The following is a 6,797-nucleotide window of genomic DNA, read 5'->3' as shown; positions in this document are numbered from 1 at the left end:
ATAGAAAGATAACCATATATAAATATAAATATCCCTCCACCACAGCAATAACAAGACACCACCATATATAAATACAACAAAACCCTCCCTTGCACCTGTAACATATAACAAACAATGAACAACAACAATGAATGATATACGGAATGATCATGAACTTGAGTCCAGTTATGAAAACTGTCCTGAATACGGTTGACTGAACTAGCGATAAATGATTTTCCCGGCAATTGGAGCAACCTCACCGTGATTCCTCAGCGTGTGGTGGATGAGGAATGATGAGGGATGGAAGACAGTCCGGCAAAATGAAAAACAAACTGGTGCAAAGGCGCGATGTGAAAAAACAGCAAGTTGATCCGTGGTTGAGAAAAATGGTCTCCTTTCTCTTCTCCTCTCTCCTTCCTTTCCTCCTCCCCTCTTTCTTCCTTTCTCTTCTCCTCTCTCTCTTTTGGCTATTCCCTGTCGCTACCCGATCTGCGGTGCCTACTCAATTTGTGTGCGCATGCACACGCATGCGCAGAGCTTTACTATTACAACCCTGTCCAATCTGCGTTTTTTTTACTTTGCGACACGAGTCCCCATCCGATTTGTCTCATGCACGCGCTCTCTGCTTAATTAAAATTCATTTCACGACGCTGCCCGATTTGTTCTGCGCATGTTGAATGTTTTACGACACACGTCACTCATCGGGTTTGACTTGTACTTGCGAGTCATTTTTGTGTTGTCGTTTTAACTCCGTCTGTAAGTGGACTTGTTATTGGAAAAGATGGCAACTTTTGAATTTTATAACGTCATGGAAGAAGTGTCGCCTGAAAAATTTAACTCCAGTCGAATGAAGAGGGAGCGAAATGAAATGCGGACGTGTGTCTGTGAACTTTATAATGGATATGTACAGCTTTTTGTAAGTACATCTTATTTAGTTAAACCACTTCGTAATATCATGGCTTAATCATAAAAATCACAGCATTTTCCGTGTTTTGGGTTAATGGATTAATAGATGTATGTCTTTTATTTCGTAACACCCTATTAGCATTTGGTGGTGTGTTTCTTTTAACATTTGTCCACATTTTTTATCTTAAAGAGCGAACGGCAGGCTAATAATTAAGCAAAACAATGTAATCGAGGTGTCGAATTAGGAATAGAATTAGGAGAGCACGTCTGACACTCGACGGGTGTAAAGTGTGCCCTCCAAAGCCGTTGGTATTTTTTTATTATGTTGATATCAGATTACATCAATGTAGTAGTTTTTTCATAATAAAGTTAACAAAATATAATGATTAAGGCTATATTACATACAAGAGTAGCAACAACTAAGTTATTACAAGAAAGCAGGATGCAGATAATAGCATTACAAATTGTTAATGGATTTCTTTAACCTTTATTTAGTAGAAAAAAATTCCATGGCTGAAAACAGGCAACAGGCAATTTTAAAATTTATATCCAATGCCATCAGAGAAGTGTGGTGTGCATCTGATGTGGCACAGTGACAGGCTGGGCACCTGCTGTTGTCATGTCTTATAAGCTTATAGAAGTTCACACACATACATTTAACTGAATATAATGGAGAAGGCTTGCTCCTTAGAAATAACTTATTTCTTATTGCTGCAGTTAGAAAAACAATGCCCCTTTATTGTATTTTTTCTCTTGATCCTACAGGATGCCCGGTGGTAACCAACCTTCCATGTGGCTGAACAGATGCCAGTGTACCTAAATTCTGAGACACAATTCGATGTTCTTTTCTTCTGCTTTTAAAATTTCCAATTCGAGATGATGTGCAGTTCATATTAGATTTGTTATTTCTACAGGTAAGACTACTGAGGCTTCCAGTTTCAGAAGTAATTTGTGCACAATTCCTGCAAAGCCTCCCCATATTTATTATTTGATCTGTAATATTTTGCTGCCTTGAATACTGTACTGTATATCTGCTCACTCTGTCCAGTAACTAACACAGCTTTTTTAATTTTAGACAGAAAGCCCTCAGTGGTGTGAATCCTCGCAAACACAGAGACTGAGGCACATCAGTCCCAGCAGTCACTAATCAGGGATGTTGTTCCGTTTTGCAAAATAACATTTATTTTCTTATGTTACTGTACTTTGTTGTTGGATTTTGAAAGAACCAAGACTTAATTTTAAATTAAAACAAAACTAAGGCAGGAGTGAAAAAACGAAGATGTTTTCATGTAAGTAATGACACTTGAGCATAACACATTAGAAGTTCAGATATACAGAGATTATAACACAATGTCTACTGTATGCGTAACGTAAAAGGAAAAAAATGATGCTACACATAAGAACAATTAAGTTGGGGTTCTTTCAAAATCCAACAAAAAAACACAATAATTAAGAATAATATTATTAGTTAGACTTTACTCTAAGCAGACCTTTATCTATTGTGATGGTTTACTTTGGTAATAATTGATCTACAGGTGAACCAAGAAAGGAGGCAGAAAAAGAAGTAAGGGTACACTTTATTAATGTTTGAACTCCATGAGTGAATATCGTGTATCTACTTTGTTTATGTTTTTAACAGTTACAGTGAAATAGAAGAGCTTGCGCCACCACCATCTACTCTAAGTACCATGATGTTCCAAAAATGATGGATGGATTAAAAGCCAGAAGTCTGTCTGACCATCAGCATCAAGTGACGCTGTGAGAACCCCTAACTACAAAAAGGACTATTTCATTTATGTTAGGTAGAATGCCAGAGGGGACTGGGTGGTCTCGTGGCCTGGAACCCCTACAGATTTTATTTTTTTCTCCAGCTTTCTGGAGTTTTTTTTTTTGTTTTTTCTGTCCACCCTGGCCATCGGACCTTACTCCTTTTCTATGTTAACTAATGTTGCCTTATTTTAATTTCTTATTTTGTCTTTTATTTTCTTTTTTTCATTATGTAAAGCACTTTGAGCTACTTTTTGTATGAAAATGTGCTATATAAATAAATGTTGTTGTTGTTGTTGTTATGGGGGAGCAGTTAAAGAAGAAGGACGGAGAGATGTGTGCCACATTGAAGTAGCAGCTGGCCCTCTTGGCACTTCTAGAATCCTCCATCTCAATCTCTGCTCTGATCTGCAGTGCCTTTGCCAAGTGATCACGAGGTATTGGCCTATTTTGTTTTTCTTTTCTTCTGAAAACTGTCTCAGTCTCATTACACTGGCCGCCTGTCTCACATAGAATTGATTTCAATGTTCTATTAAATAATTAGAAGTATTTTAGACCCTGCCTGTATTTTGGAGTGTCCGCTTCCAACATTTCTTTTCTCAAACGTTACTTTGCTTTTTATGTCAAGATCAACCATAAAAACCAGCAGCTTTCTGTACTCGTGCAACAAAATCTGGAATGCTTTGCCAGGCTACAAATGTCAAGCATTTCGAAAAACTTCAACAAGCCCACTTTTCTAATTTGGCTTTTTCTTAATTACTTGCATTGGTTGAAATAGATTAGAAATGGTACTATGTACACTTTGTAAGCTCTGCACTGGGCACTAACTTCTGCTGTTTTTCCCTGTTATTTTTTTCCAGTTTATTGCAGTGGTGCCCCCCTGCATCACCACCTTCTGTTACATCAACTCCAACTGCCTGTGACAGAAGAAAAGTTCACAAGACGTTCTGAAATGGAATTGTGATTGGAGTGAGACGGCCACAATTATGTATGCTGGGATGTGCAGAGGGGGCTGTGTGGGCTTTGGCTTGGGACCCCCAGAGGTTTATTATCTCCAGTGTCCTTGAAGGCTGCAAGTTTGTCTTTGTCCCCAGCCATTTGACCAGACAGTGTATTTATTACAAAGGACAAGGACCTCCTCCATTTTCTTCTTATTTACTTTTATAATACCTTCAGTTTTCTTTGTAACTGTATATTTTTGTGGGGCAATTTGAGCAACACTTGTAAGCAAAGGTGATATAAAAATATTATCAGTGAACAAATACAGTATTAAAGGACAGATCAGGAAAAATGTCAGTTTAAATAGAATACATTTTTTATGGAATATTGCTGGATAACAACTCTTTGACTCTGAGTAGCATCTTGTTCATAAAGCTAAAATAGCATTTTTCCTTTTTGACAAGTTTAATGATTCACTTTTATTGTGTTCAAAACCTTGACTAACATTTTTTTAAAATACTAAGGTAAAAATCTGTAAATATATTTGTGTTCTCATTCCTTAATAGTTTTTAACACCTCCCCTAGTTGGCCATTTTCATTGTAGTTGTGTTTTAGTTAAATGCATTTACCATTTATACATCTTTATGATTACTGAATTTTCAACTCATAATATATATACAGTATATATACATATAAATATGGATGTGTGTATAATTTTTTTTTTGAGAAACATTGTTCACAGATCTTTCACTTTTATTTTTAAACATACCATTTATTTCTTCAATAAAAAAATGTATGAATAAGTGTATTGTATTTCTTTTTTTTTTAAGTTATAAAAATGAACTGGCTCTGTATCAATATGGGTGAATAAAACCATTGACATGAGGCGAGTCTGCACACAAACGGCGGTGTGTTATGTTGATTAAACTTGTAAGAAAGAATATCACTGCCCTCTGTCCACATGGTGTTCATCATAAACTGAACTATTTCATGCTGTTTAAATTCTGCCCAGTGGAGAATATTTTATTTTACAGCTGTTAAATTCAGTTTTATTATATTAATAGGTAAGTTGGTTTCTCAGCGGGTTTTACAGAGACACCTTGAAATAACATTAAAAACACATCACTAAGAACAAATGTATTACAAGTATGAACTACAGCAGCAAGCACTTACTGTAAAAAAAAAAATAGATCAAATGGATTGATTCAAGTGATAACAGCTCACTTCCTTAATTTAAGTCTGTGGATATAAAAGTTAAACTTTTCTGTAAGACTAATAGCCATTGGAATAAAAGAGAATTTGAATCAGTGGTTTTATACTACTTTTTTCTCAGCATCTGACCTGATTGCACAACTGACAACGAATTAAAGAATTTTAACAAGTGGACAGTCACAGTTAACACTAAGGGGGACAGTCAGCACAATGCAATGCAACACAACACAGTGTTAATTCTTTTCTTTTTTTGAAAAAGGACCATATATTTCTATAAAACTGGTTGGATACATTAGGTTTTGTAAACCTGATGCCTTAAGACAAATGGCAATTGTATTAATAACAATTGATGTCTAAAGATATTTTTAAACAAACACAATTTGTTCATAAGAGGGAAATTGCAACAATAGATCAAAACGGAAAGGAAACTTTATATGATTTATTATGTGAGTGGGAAAATAAAAACACTGCATACTTTATATAACATATATATAGTACCTGCCAAATAATACAAAGAGTACACAGCACGTGTTTCAGTTGTGCACACCTAAGCTTTCTCTTACGGCGATTGAACATTGGACATTAACGTTATGCCACAAAGGCTGCTTCGTTTATTTTGCAGGATGAATATTTTCATTATGGTCAACTAATGTAGAACTAAAATGAATATACCATAATGTCAAGTTGTACTGCATGCACAGTTCCGATCGGGCCGTGCCGTAAAGTGGATTTTTTTGTTTTTAACATTTTTTTCATTAAGCGCATGCGGTGTGTGTCACTACCTGGTTCCCGTTGCCAGCCCATCTGTGTGCGCATGTGTATTGAAAGGCTACGTCATCACACACTTTACGATGCTGCCCAATCTGTTTAACGCATGCGTTGACACTTTATGGCATGTTAGGCTTTCAATATGCCTGCGCTGCGCAAATCGGGTAGGCACCGCAGATCGGGGTAGCGACATTCCCTCCTGATTACTCAAATAGTTCTCTGACAGATGTAATTGATTAATAGTGAAAGGTGCTTTCCAGGTTTGAGGTTGCGGTCTCCTTCCATCATGGGGACGGCATTCACTGATACACACATAAAGAGCAAATGGGACAATGGGAAACAAGACGCACTCAGTACTAACATTTGACAACACTAATAAACTATGTAGCCATGCTACAAAACCACCTTCCATCTAGAAGTTGGTGCTCATTATCAGACCAAGTATCTCAGACCTCTTTGATGGGATGCACTTTTTGCTCAAACTGGAGAACCTTCTATCTGCTGCACATTGCCAGTCATCATATATTTACTTTTTATCATCCTAATTCACCATTTTAAACCAGAGATCCCAACATTTCATCTGTGTATGTGTACTTTGTTTACAATATACTCCAGGGAAGAGCGATTAGGCTGATACCAGGGCTGAGAGGCATGAGTTATGAGGAAAAATTGAAGGAGCTGAACTGTTTTCAATTTAGGCAAAGAGAGGCTAAGAGGGCAGCATTATTGAAGTGTTTAAAGCTATGAAGTGAATTAATACAGTGGATCCAGCTGTTCTTTTAAAATTTTTCAATATGACTATGGGAACACAGTTGGAGATCTGTTAAAATCAAATTTCATTCAAAAAGTTAGAAAGTTTTTCTTTGCACAAAGAACTATAGACAACATGAGTAAATTACTAAGTATTGTAGTAAAATTCACATTTTATTGTTATTTTGGAGAATCTTAGTAAATAGTGTTGGCAAACCTGTCGGGCAATTGTCTGTTCTCCATAAAAATTATTCTAATGTTTTAGTAATAGTGTTTCTTAACTATGGGTCACCACTCAGATTGAGTCATGGACATATTTGTGATGGATGACCGCATACATATGTAGTAACATTAGCCAAATTCATCCAAGTATGATTTCTGGCAAGTGAAATACTATTTAGTATACTTTTTATTACAGTAGTATATTCTAAGAGAAAGCCTATAAACAATGCTTTTGACACATCACAGAGAGGGTT

General features: G+C 36.2%; 2 long non-coding RNA genes across 2 annotated transcripts; both read left to right on the top strand.

Moving 5' to 3' along the window:
• Positions 1-460: 460 nt before the first annotated feature.
• LOC127527296 (uncharacterized) lies at positions 461-1,946 on the top strand. Its single transcript, XR_007934598.1, has 2 exons — positions 461-895; positions 1,651-1,946. It is a non-coding gene; the product is annotated as an uncharacterized LOC127527296 (long non-coding RNA).
• A 1,009-nt stretch (positions 1,947-2,955) lies between these two features.
• On the top strand, positions 2,956-4,494 carry LOC127527295 (uncharacterized). The gene is made up of 2 exons (XR_007934597.1): positions 2,956-3,089; positions 3,513-4,494. It is a non-coding gene; the product is annotated as an uncharacterized LOC127527295 (long non-coding RNA).
• Positions 4,495-6,797: the final 2,303 nt, after the last annotated feature.

Source organism: Erpetoichthys calabaricus, chromosome 3 (assembly GCF_900747795.2).
Source record: "Erpetoichthys calabaricus chromosome 3, fErpCal1.3, whole genome shotgun sequence".
NCBI classification, from domain to species: Eukaryota; Metazoa; Chordata; class Cladistia; order Polypteriformes; family Polypteridae; genus Erpetoichthys; species Erpetoichthys calabaricus.
Note: the sequence above shows the minus strand (reverse complement) of the source record. Positions and strands in the feature narration are given on the sequence as shown.